Source organism: Toxorhynchites rutilus, chromosome 3, assembly GCF_029784135.1.
Source record: "Toxorhynchites rutilus septentrionalis strain SRP chromosome 3, ASM2978413v1, whole genome shotgun sequence".
Lineage (NCBI taxonomy): Eukaryota > Metazoa > Arthropoda > Insecta > Diptera > Culicidae > Toxorhynchites > Toxorhynchites rutilus.
In genome coordinates, this window is record NC_073746.1 from 120,354,816 (window position 1) to 120,367,552 (window position 12,737).

Consider the following 12,737-nt stretch of genomic DNA (forward strand, 5'->3'; position numbering starts at 1 on the left):
CCACAAGGCATCCCCTCCTCCCTTCCGTAGTGGGTAATATTTGAATATTTGAATGATCCCATAAAGCATACGAGGGCAGTCCGATAAGTACTTAGCTTACAAAAAAAAACATTTTGGAAAAGTGGCGATTTATTTCTCAAAATAATCGCCTTTTAGCTCGATACTTTTGACCGAGCGATGCTCCTACTTCTTTAATCCAACTGAAAAATACGTTTTCTCGAGGTCTGCAAAGTAAGCCTCCGTGGCGGCGATGACCTCCTCATTCGATTCAAATTTTTGTCCGGCGAGTGACTTTTTAAAGTTTGGAAACAAATAAAAAAGTCGCACGGGACCAAATCTCGAGAAAACGGTGGATGGGGCAGCAGTTCGTAGTGCAATTCGACCAATTTGGCCATGGCGACGGCGGAATTTCCATTTTTCTAAAATCCGCGGACACTCCCGCTTCCACATACGGTCAAAACAGAACTACGAGTCCGATTCGGCTGAAATTTTGACAGTAACCGGTTTACGATAATGTACTACACGATAAGTAATCTCTCTTGCGATACTGACACCATCTGGCGATGAGGCTAACTACTTATCAGACCCCCCTCGTATTAGTGGTTTTTCTACTCTGACATTAATGCGCCTAAAATAGTATTTTTGATTTTCCTATTTCCAATAATGATCCCTAGTGCGTAGTGTCCATTTTGTGTTGATCGAACCAAAACTGCTTTTCCAATTGTTTATAAGTAATTTCTTCAACTCAGTGTTCCATAAATCCGTTTTAGATAATTCGAGAAGTAAAACCGCACATTAAACTCATGATAGCTCTCAACTACGGGGCAAGTTGAAACAATACATATGGGAACTAAAAAAATTGTAAATAGATATTTTTCGGAGCATTCAATGTAAATCTCTAATTTTTATCGGAAGTAATCGGTCATACCTTGTATATGCTGCCAAGGGTGCACCCGTGGCCGAGTGGTTAGCGTCTCACATTATCATGCCGGGTGTTCGGGTTCGATTCCCGTTCTGGCCGGAGGATTTTTCGTCAAAGAAATTTCCTTCGACTTGCACTGTGGTCACGCGTATTCTAGAGCTTGCCCCTCGGAATACATTCAAGGCGTGTTATTTGGCTTAAGAAATCTCAACTAAGTATTAATGAATGACGCTAGTTAATGCATATGTTGAGACGGCAAAAGTTCCACAGGGAACGTTAACGCCATTCAAGAAGAAGAAGAAGAAGATATGCTGCCAACAGATTCAAATAGATAAGTTTTAAGTTGTACTTAAAAAACGTTTCAACTTGCCCCAGTGTACCTCACCGTAATGAATACTTTTACATAAGCTAAATTCTTTGTGCAGATGAGTCATTTTTATGGAGATAAACATTGTTTCAGACATACAAGTCGTCTTCTAACATTAATGAATTTTAACTTATGGATGAACTTTCTAACTAACAGTTTTATTCACATCAATTTAGAATACCAAATCAACGTCAACAGATTTTTTGGGTTGTTCAGCATTCTTTTCGTGTTTTATGCCAAAATAGCCTTTGAAACACAAACATCACTACTCATACTATGTTCGTTATAAAATTTCCCAAATAAGCATAATATTTCCCACAAAGTTTGCTTGACAAAACTGTGACTCAATAAAATTTTCCGCAAATGTAGTTATATTTTTGCCAATATTCTGATATTTCTTCTTAAATTTAGTCATTGCTACTCCTAAATAGCTGCGAGTTCCACAATTATCTTTCGTAGTTCTTTGGTCATGATTCGATGTCTCTTTCGTTTCGGATGTGGTCCTGAATATCATTCATAGAATTCATGTTTGGCATGCTGCCTTACTAGGGCCTTAAAGACTAGTTTTTCTGTTTTGGTAGAGAGTAACAGGTGTAGCAAACGGCATCCGTAACATGGGAAATAACGCGTGCGATACCACTCCTCAGTTTCGATACTATCGAAGACTCCACCCGAGATGTGTAGCCGATCTCCACTAAAATGGCTCGTATCCCAGTTGATGTTACCGGGAGGTAAAAAAAGCAGCTGATTGAATAAGATTTCGAGTTGCACATAACCATTCTTTATTGACTGACCACATTTCATTTCAATTGACAACCATGATATAGTTGAGTTCGAGTGCTACGCATTTGAACTCACCTGAATTTTTGTATTATCTCTAGACAATATAATTCGTTGTAATACAATTTCTAATTGCTAGTGATTTACGATTTTTCTTCGTCATTCACTACCAACAGTTCGTCAATCACTAGTGAATCATAAGACTTTGCGATGAAGGTACCTATTTTCTCACGAATTTTCCATCGTCAACAAACCGAGAAATAATTCTCTAGCGTTAGCTCGCGAAAATGTGCAAATAAAACACCCCCGTCCAACCAAAAACAGTTTCATACATTGCACTTTAAGAGTGTTTGCCTCCGCAGGCATGAAATCGTGCTGCTGATTTTCCATAAAACTGTATAATTTTTCATCATCCCTCTTCGCGCCTCCCGCCACTTTATGATAACCCGTTCATATTGCAATAAGATGCAGCAGCAGATGGTTGACTGATTCTTCTCACAAGCGCTTGAAAAGTCAAAAAAAAAACATGTACCCGGAAATTTGCGCTCCCGAGCAGCATTTTCGACCGGGGTGCAAGTTAGCAATCGTCGTCGGGAGTCGTCGTTCGTTAACACTGAGCGGTCGGGTTAGGCACTACACGCCGGTCCTTCTGGTTTCGCTACGCGCAAATTTTCGGTCATCGCTGTCTCCGCGCTTCTTAGGGCAATAAATCGTCGCATGGTCGCAATCACGATTATAGCACGGCATGCAGTGAACTCAGTGAACAATCGCCGGCAGCAGGGGCGCATAATACGCAACCGTTGGCCTTGCAAGTGTCCAACTGGTGCCCAATTTGAATTTTTGAATAGAGGTTCAGCTGGAGAGAATGGCAACGCACCCAACGTACGTTAGTCGGGGCAAATCGGAGGAGTTTTTTTTTTCATAATACCTATGTCTGAATCTAAATAAAATACATGAGACCGTGTGCGACAAATGGACCAATTATCAAGATAATCGCCGTGATTATCTCATCAAAGTGTGGCAACCAGTGATAAAGAGCGCTTGGACCCTAGGATGTCTATGTAGAATTTGTGAGCTTTTCCATGAACGATTTCAACGTGCGATATACAACGAACACTTATTAAAATGTAAATGACTTTCATATCTTTTTCTCACATCTCGTATAAGTTTAATATTTTAAATATGAGTTCCGAAATTGTTTCTGCGCTCTGTAGTTTGATAATATTTTCCGGTAATTTAGTTAAATTGGCATGATTGCGCACGGTTATTTTTTGCCAACAAATTGAAACCTTTCTCCGTTTTTGCTACAATTATAACGAAGGAACAAAAGTGGTCACGTCTGATTTGCATATGTACATTTGTATGTTTTGCGGCGATATTGCTTCGTGAACCGCCAGGCAACGAATCTATTTGCATGCTGATATTTAAATGGATAATCAGGTTAAATTGTTTCGGAATGCTATCCAAATAGGAGAAAAACTGTTGCAACAATGTTTGCTCTATGACTATTGATGTCGTATGAGTTCACGATATATTGACTAGCTACCGGTTAATAGGACGCTGTTATGTCACTGTCGCTGAATGGAATGATTGGTTGGAACATTTAATTTTGTGCATTTGTGTAAGGTTATACAATCAGCTCAAGGACAACGAATAATAGCTTTGTGCAGAGGAGCTCTAGTTTCGGGCGGTTTGGGTATGTTGTACGGCGGTTTTGTTAGCCCGACATCATTGGCAGGGTAATAAATTAATCACTTGGGAATCGTCCTAACTTTTTGTTGAATCTAATTGAACTCATAGTACAGTATCGGGAGAACACGATATATTAAAGTCACTCAGAAATCAACCTTCACGGTCAAGATGTCTGAAGAAACATGCAGCCTTCACAATTATATATACATATTATATTTGGTATACAAGTAAGAAGTGAAGGAATGTTTGGCACGGTTCAATTTTGACGTAGAACTACGTCTTTCAGGAAGAGTGCCAAATCGAAAAACAGGTCACGTTTTTATGAAATAAAGTTAACGTTATTAACTATATTCACTGTGAACGAATTCTCATAATTTGCATACCAATCGAATCAGAAATTCTCTAAGATTTGTTTGATATCCTATACATTGCAATTCGCTAATCTCTGAATGGTTTAAATTCATGAAAACTGGAAGAATTCCATTTTTCACATTTGTTCTGCCGATATGTGTTCGCTAACCCAACCCGTATTTCTAATGCGTATAACTCGAACATTTCATAATAGATCGGAAGGATGTTTGCATCAATTGATAGGAAATATTTCTTCGCATCTATCACAATCAATAAAATGTTATTTTTCATGAGATGTAATGTAAAATGTCAAGCGTTATCTAAACGCCCTAGCTGCCAAGTATTGGTTGGCCCGATTTACGGTTTCCTTAAAACAGACTTCAAAATCGATGTACCTGTGAAAATCCGTTTTGCGTATTTTTGTTCCCATCGAGCTGTGTTTCCCTAACACGGACTTCAAAATTCATGTGCCTGGGGGAATCCGCTTTGTCAAAACATGCAAGTCCGGGGTATTTTTGTTCCTACCGAGCTGTGTTTCCCTAACACGGACTTCAAAATCGATGTGCCTGAGGGAATCCGCTTTGAAAATACATGCGAGTCGAGAGTATTTTTTTTGTTGTTGAGTAGTTCTGTACTCGCTTGTCGTTGTGCAGACATGTATGTGTGTATGTTTCCCTAAAACGTACTTTTAAACTGAGAAACCTGGAAAAATTGTCACTTCAGATACTAGAGGTGAATGAACTTTCGTGGTTCGAGAACTACGTAAACATGAGATGTACAATAATTTCAGAGGGAAATGTAAAATACAATGACAATTCTTCCGATCACATATTTTGGTAGTCCTAGGCATCATATCAAACGTAAACGGATGTTCATTAAATTTACTTGTAACGAAGAACATAATCTATTACAAAATTTTCGATGCATTTTGAAATAATATTCGAAGTGGTAAACAAGTGAATTGTATAATATAATTGTGTAGTTCTACGTCGAAAAAGCGGTCGTGCCCTAGATACAACCCTTTATAATTTTTTTTTCTCAGTATGTTCCGCAATTCAATTCGATTTGATATATTGTTTTTATACTTATTCCCAAATGTTTAAATAACAAAACACACAGACATACACGCAATTGACAAATCGACTAACATCGAATACTCATACTAGCAATAGCTAAATAATGATATGGTGTAGATTTAGATATACATTTCCTGCAGTGTGGATACAAATAATAATATCAAAAATAGACACACAGAAGGATTCACATTTATGAATAATAATAACCATAAGGAAGTCGCCTGTGGCGAGAAAGGTAGGCCACTTAAGTTTCAAGCAAGATATGAAATTTGAAATAAATTGGTGCTGGTCAAGAGTGTAAAACTCCAAGTAGTTTTGATTTTTTATTACAGAATCCTGCGCCCATTCGAATTTGAAGTTTTCCAATATTAAATGTTCTTTCAACCTTTTCGGAATTTCAGTCAATACTACGTAACAGTAGGTAATTAGTAGACCATTTTGCCATTTCAGTATAGTTGATTATATTTTTAGAAAAACGAAATAAAAACACTTTTGTTTTCTTTTTGAGCACATTAGGGTATGACATAAGAAAAATTCACTTCAAGGTTCATTTAAAAGATTAATAGAAATAAAATGGAAAGAAATAATGATTAGTCAACATGAGCCTTTTTGGTCTCGATAACCAACTGACAACGCTTTGGCATACTCTCCACGAGGTTCCGCAGGTGTTGGGAGTTCAGCTCGTCCCAAGCCTTCTTAAACGCAGTAATACAGTATTGCTTGTTCGTAACGTCAGTTTTGTCCACCTTGTTGTCCAAAATCGCCCAAAAATTCTCAATAGGCTTTAAAGTGGCCACACCATTGGTTTAATCCGGACCGATCGGAAGAATGCTGCTGTCTTCTCCACAGTATGCTTCGGATTCCTATCATGCTGGAAGGTATAGCCCCATTATCAGCATGTATTCTTCTAAGCAAGGAAACCATTTGTCATGCAGAAATGCGAAAACAGAATAGAAACTGAGAGAGGTTGGCGTCGACATCATGCTTCATACCGTATGTTTCTATTCTGTTTTCGCATTTACGCATGACAATTGTCATGACAAATGGTTTGCTTGCTTCTAAGCACTCGCACAAAATGTCGATGTAACCAGTAATAATACCGTTGACTTGCGCTAAGTTTCCCACTCCAGCCCACGAAAAACAGTCCCACACCACGATGTTCCACCACCGTGCTTCATGGTCAGTTATAGATACCGGTTCTGGCGGCCCTCGTCGCTCTTCCGCCACACACGGAATCGCCTTTTCTTGTTAAACAGCTCATCGCCGGCTAGTGACCATTCTATCCTGGATTCTTCGAGTCGAGAAAGACGCACCGCGCTAGATATGAGGTACATAAAGGGTGTGTCATATCAAATTGCATCACGGAAAAAACGCTGTAGAAATTCGCCCGGTAGACCGATTCTTTTGAAAATTTTAGACAGTAAAATAAAAACTATTAAACAACTTTTGGCATTTTCTTTTTATTCATACTTCGAGCCCAAGCCCGTATGCTCGCACCTTCCTCTTTACCCCGTCCATAAGGTTCTGTACAACGTCAGGTTGTAGTTGTTTTTGAACAGAAATCCATTTTCTCTTGAAGTCCGCCTCCGATTTGACAACTTTTGGGTTCTTCCGGAGGGCCTGCTTCATAATCGCCCAATATTTCTCTATTGGGCGAAGCTCCGGCGCGTTGGGCGGGTTCATTTCCTTTGGCACGAAGGTGACCCCGTTGGCTTCGTACCACTCCAACACGTCCTTTGAATAGTGGCACGAAGCGAGATCCGGCCAGAAGATGGTCGGGCCCTCGTGCTGCTTCAATAGTGGTAGTAAGCGCTTCTGTAGGCACACCTTAAGGTAAACCTGCCCGTTTACCGTGCCGGTCATCACGAAGGGGGCGCTCCGCTTTCCGCAAGAGCAGATCGCTTGCCACACCATGTACTTTTTGGCAAACTTGGATAGTTTCTGCTTGCGAATCTCCTCCGGAACGCTGAATTTTTCCTCTGCGGAGAAGAACAACAGGCCCGGCAGCTGACGAAAGTCCGCTTTGACGTAGGTTTCGTCGTCCCTTACCAGGCAATGCGGCTTCGTCAGCATTTCGGTGTACAGCTTCCGGGCTCGCGTCTTCCCCACCATGTTTTGCCTTTCGTCGCGGTTAGGAGCCTTTTGTACCTTGTATGTACGCAGGCCCTCCCGCTGCTTGGTCCGCTAGACGAATGAACTTGACAAATTCAGCTTATTGGCGACATCTCGGACCGAACATCTCGGATCACGTCTAAACTGCTTAACTACGCGCTTGTGATCTTTTTCACTGACGGAGCATCCATTTTTGCCGTTCTTCACCTTCCGGTCGATGGTTAGGTTCTCGAAGTATCGTTTTAGTACTCTGCTGACCGTGGATTGGACGATTCCCAGCATCTTACCGATGTCCCAATGTGACAACTCCGGATTCTCGAAATGAGTGCACAGGATTAATTCACGACGCTCTTTTTCGTTCGACGACATTTTTCCAAATTTACGAAAAATTGATAGTGAAGCATGGCCAACGTGATCTATACACTCTTATCTGATTATAAGCGAAAGCTGAAGATATAATTCCTAAAAATTTAATTTTCGACAGCGTTTTTTCCGTGATGCAATTTGATGTGACACACCCTTTACTAGGGGGGCGTTGCTGATTAATGGTCAGCTGCATCCCAATAGGAAGTATCCCGTGTCGGGCACACGTACAGATCATTGGAGACAGCAACATCCCAATTACGAAAACACTTGTAATACTAACCTCGAGCCAACCGCGAGTAATCGGTTACATATTACTAACATAGATAATAAGAAATATTGTCAAAGTATTGGACTCCCGGCCCCGTGAGGCTAACGCCATATGAGCCTTGATAAAAATATATATCCGACCAAATTACGCGCTTTTAGAACTCCAGTATGACATGGTCCCTCGAAAACTGAAGTCGCTTTCTTTTTGTGTTTTTGCTGATCATCGGTCGTTTTTCGGCGAAGTTGCTCTTCGGGTCCCGTTCTACCAACCGTCGTCAAATGGTGCGTTTGGAAAGGTCAGTTTGTTTCCCATTCATTTAATGCATATACAACATACACACGCCTCAAACCCACCACCCTCGCTCCTCTCTTATCAACCCACCTTCAATGCAGAGCACAACATATGAAGAGTCCCATTCTTACTTGGTATTAACATTATGAACATTTAAAGTACATAAAATAGAATTGAATCACATCAAAATCGCTAAATACACCACTGATTTCTCGTTTGTTTGATAAACCCCCTAAGTCCACCAACTTTGAAGCATTATATTTTGAGCTTAACCTGTTGATGAAGTGGTGGTCCCAAATAATATGTTTTGGGTCTAATAATAGAACCTCATACCAACAAACTGGAGGACTCATACAAAACTTTGAGAAAAACGGGTTTTAGTCGTTTTCTCGCAAGTGCGTCAAGTGGACTTAGGCGTCGTGCACAAATTACGTAATGCTAAAAATCCGGATTTTGGACCGGTCAAGAGATATGTTAAATAAACAAATTTCACGTGTTTTTAATTATTTACATCTCGAAGAATCACAATGGTTTGGTCATAATCAATACTGTTATAGGTGTCCTGATTTTCAACTCCGACCAGATGGTATCCCTTTCCTTTGTGTCACTAACTGACTACCGCATCATCAACATCTCGTAAAACATATTGGACAGGTTCTTGTCAGTGACACAGCAAGTAACAGTTCGGGTGAAAAGTTCATAAGGTTGACTTCAAATAATGACAAACAATAAAAATCTAGATGTTGTTCATGCTCAAAAGGAATATTTTTCGATCTTTTACCCGTTAGGATGTACTTAAATCACTGCGGCTGCAGGGAGGAATAATAGTTCGGCTAAAAAGTTCATAAGGTTGACGTCTAGATGGCGCCTCTTGCAAAAATCTACATGAATATCACAAAGCATCATTTTTCAATGGATATTCGGATTTCTCCAGTTTTTTCACAATAACAAAAGTTGCTTCACTCTCAATGCTGTAACTCACGAACCAATCGACTGATTGCTGTCATATTTTGGCACGTATTTCATTGAAAGATTGTGCTTTGTGATAGTCAAGTAGATTTTTGCAAGAGGCGCCATCTAGACCTTATGAACTTTTTAGCCGAACTATTATTCCTCCCTGCAGCCGCAGTGATTTACGTACATCCTAACGGGTAAAAGATCGAAAAATATTCCTTTTGAGCATGAACAACATCTAGATTTTTATTGTTTGTTATTATTTGTTGTGAAATTCTATTTACAAAATTCGTTCTAGAATTGTTTTGAAAATGAAAAGTAGCACTGGTGTTTTGTTGTTGCTAAAAATTCATGAATCTCATTATCGCTTTTTTCAATTCAGGAAAACTTCATATAAGTAACATTTCACAAATAATCCTATAGAATCTCAACCTAGAATCAAACTCGAATCGGTGTCAACAAAATCTCGTTAGTCACTTTTGCAGTACATTAATGCAGGGCCATAGTATTTTTGGTTCATGTTCATTTTGGTTCATTTTGGTCCAAGACGGATTGTTTATCGATTCTATCTTGAACACGTAACTTACCGTCTATCGAGGAAATTCGACGCTGGTTGGCATTGTCCAATATCTAGTTTCATACCTTTTGCATTCAGTTAACGTTACATAAAACTAACGTTATTCAAACCGCCCAAGTAGTGCATCAGAAGCTGCATCATCGCCGGAGCGTAGTCCTTCTCTCCCGAATGACACGGCGAATCGGTGGTGGCGAATAAAACCATTACAGACCATATCCCAGGGGCCGTCTTCCCCGTTCTTTTACACTGTCGGTTACCATACCAGCAACCCATTGCATAACACAATGCAGCTCGTGACTGCTGCTGATGCGATAATACTTTGACTTGCATACCTGGCGGGAGATGCCTTTCAAAAGTGTTCACAAAAATGAATTCGCCGCAGCATCATCAGCGGGAAAGATGGGAAGAAATGAAAGGTGAATTTAGTTATATTGCATCGAGCAGAAGCAACTGAGTTTTCCACGATGTGGCCAACAGCCTGAAGTCTTGTTTTGTTTTCATTCGTGTGACATTATTAATGTAAACATTGTAGGTAACAATTTTTCCTCATTTTAGGAGCTACAAAAATTTTAGACCTGAGTATATTCACATATTCATTCATAATTGGAAAAAGGTGTTTCTTATTTTTTATACCATCTATTATAATGACTAATCAACTTACTTGCACGCGCTTCGACTCATGCGATCATACATTTTCGAGAGCTCTTTTCACATCACGAATGTCAAGGCGTTCTTCCTTTTCGGCTGTCAGTGGATACCACAATTCATCTTATATCGGTTTTTGCGTGATTGATGACCAGTGTTGTATGCACTTAGCATTGAAATATTGGTTGTACTGATATTGACCCGACCTGAATGGGCAATTCAACTGGAGATGATGTTTTCTTGCAGAAAAAAAATCTTCTTTTAGAATTGCATTTATACTATTGCGGCTAACATTTGACGGATAAATCAAATTATGTCACGTCCGAGAATCGGTCCGAAATAGCGAATGCCCCGAAAAAAATTAACGATATCCATTAGCGAAGCAAATCTTGCATAATGCGTTGAATTATTAATCGCTCCTAGCCGGGAGGCACAATTTGACGTTAGTATTGGACTCCTCATTCAAAATTCATGCGATATTATCATCATACATCTGTCACACATTCTGTTCATGACAATTATTTAAGTAAAATTTCAACGGCAACACGCGTATAGGCGATAGCCATAGTCTTGGAAGAAAAAGTCGTCGATTGACCGTCTGGCCTCACTAATGTATGGAACAAGATCATACATACTTAGTTCACAGGCAGCAAACCAGGAAACCGCACACGCGGCCGTATAATGTATGATGTTTATGACAGTATTATGTGTAAATGCCTCCACCGAAGAGGGAAACCCCTAGCATAGAGCTAGCAATGCAAGCGGATCTATGTCGGCCAGAATTTTCAATTCGAATGGATGGGAAAAATGACTTGGACTAGTGAACACAATCGTCAATGCGAGCGACAGAGAGATATCGTTTAGGGAGGGAAGTAGAAAAGTCCGTCCGTAACGTGCAATTTTAGTTTTCGTTCTAGTCGGTTGCCAACCGAATAGTCTACGGAAACACAAATCACAATGAATTTATCCCGTGCGAGGTGTTGTTCACGCCTAATTAATTGATAACAGAGTATTTTTAGCGTTGATGAATTCCCAGGTGGTTTAATTGAATATTTAAAGATTCAGATAAACAAATAGGATGAAATACAACATTTTCAAATACCGCATAAGTAGTGGATTCGGACTTCACATCATTCTATATTGATTGTCTGCTTTTGCTATAAATAACAATGGTGAATTGTATATAGGGAAAATGCGGTTAAAATGGGTTGGTAAAATGAACCGGTGCTCAAATTCCGATAATTCAACTAAAAACCAACCGATACTTCTTGATTATCCTATTCTTGGAACATATGAAGCTAATTAAGACACTCCGTTATCCCCGAACTGTCAAATGTTGAAAAAAATAAAACAAAAATTTCTCTTACGGAAGCCATTTGGATGTAATGTAGCGCGTATCGTATTTAAGAAATTTCCCCTGAAATTTCAGTTATTCGACCTGATATCTTCGACAAATTATCAGTTTGGACGACTGTTCACATATTCGATTTGAGGTAAACAGATATTTTGTTTGATTTCAGCGATCAATTCGCATTCGAAATTACTTTGTTGCTTGGGGCAAAATGAGCCACCACCGGATAACGACTTACAATGTTATGTTTTCTGGAGCTGATATACCTTATCACATGTTGCCCTTCAAGGTGTTCCTTTTGTGGCTTTTACCCCGGGAAAATATCCCAGCCCATACGAAATTAATCCTCAATATGTGAAGCGTTATGTGTTTCTTACTTAGTTTTGTACGTATGAGAAAATTCAAATTACCACTCTAGGTGAATGACCCACATTATTTCATGGATGTACCTTAGGGTGGCAATGGATGTATGGGAAAAATTTCATCATCGAATTTCAAAAACCGACCATGTACATTTTGTTTATTGGCCCAAAAAAAAAAGATCTGTTCAAAGTTTCAGCTCGATCGGACCTGATTTAGGGGTGCCTCAAAGCGCTCAAAGTTTTGATTTTTTGATCCTCGAAAATCTTCCAAGGGAGGAGTAAAGGAAATTTGGAAAATAGATTTTTTTTCCGATGCCAAATGACTTAAAAATGCATGAAACGTCGAGATCTGGTGTCAAAATTTTGGCCGAAAATCGACCATTTTCATTGAGAGGCAATGAAGGTATGAAAAAAATATTATTGAATAGAAAGAACCGACCATGTACATTTTGTTTATTGCTCCAAAAAAAATGGCCTGTGCAAAATTTCAGTTCAATCGAACATGATTTAGGGATGCCCCAAAGCACTCAAAATTTTTACTTTTCTGGCCACTCAGATTTTTGGGACTTAGCCTGAGTTTCGGCAAAAATTTTTTTTCGTGATAACACCAGATCTCGACGTTA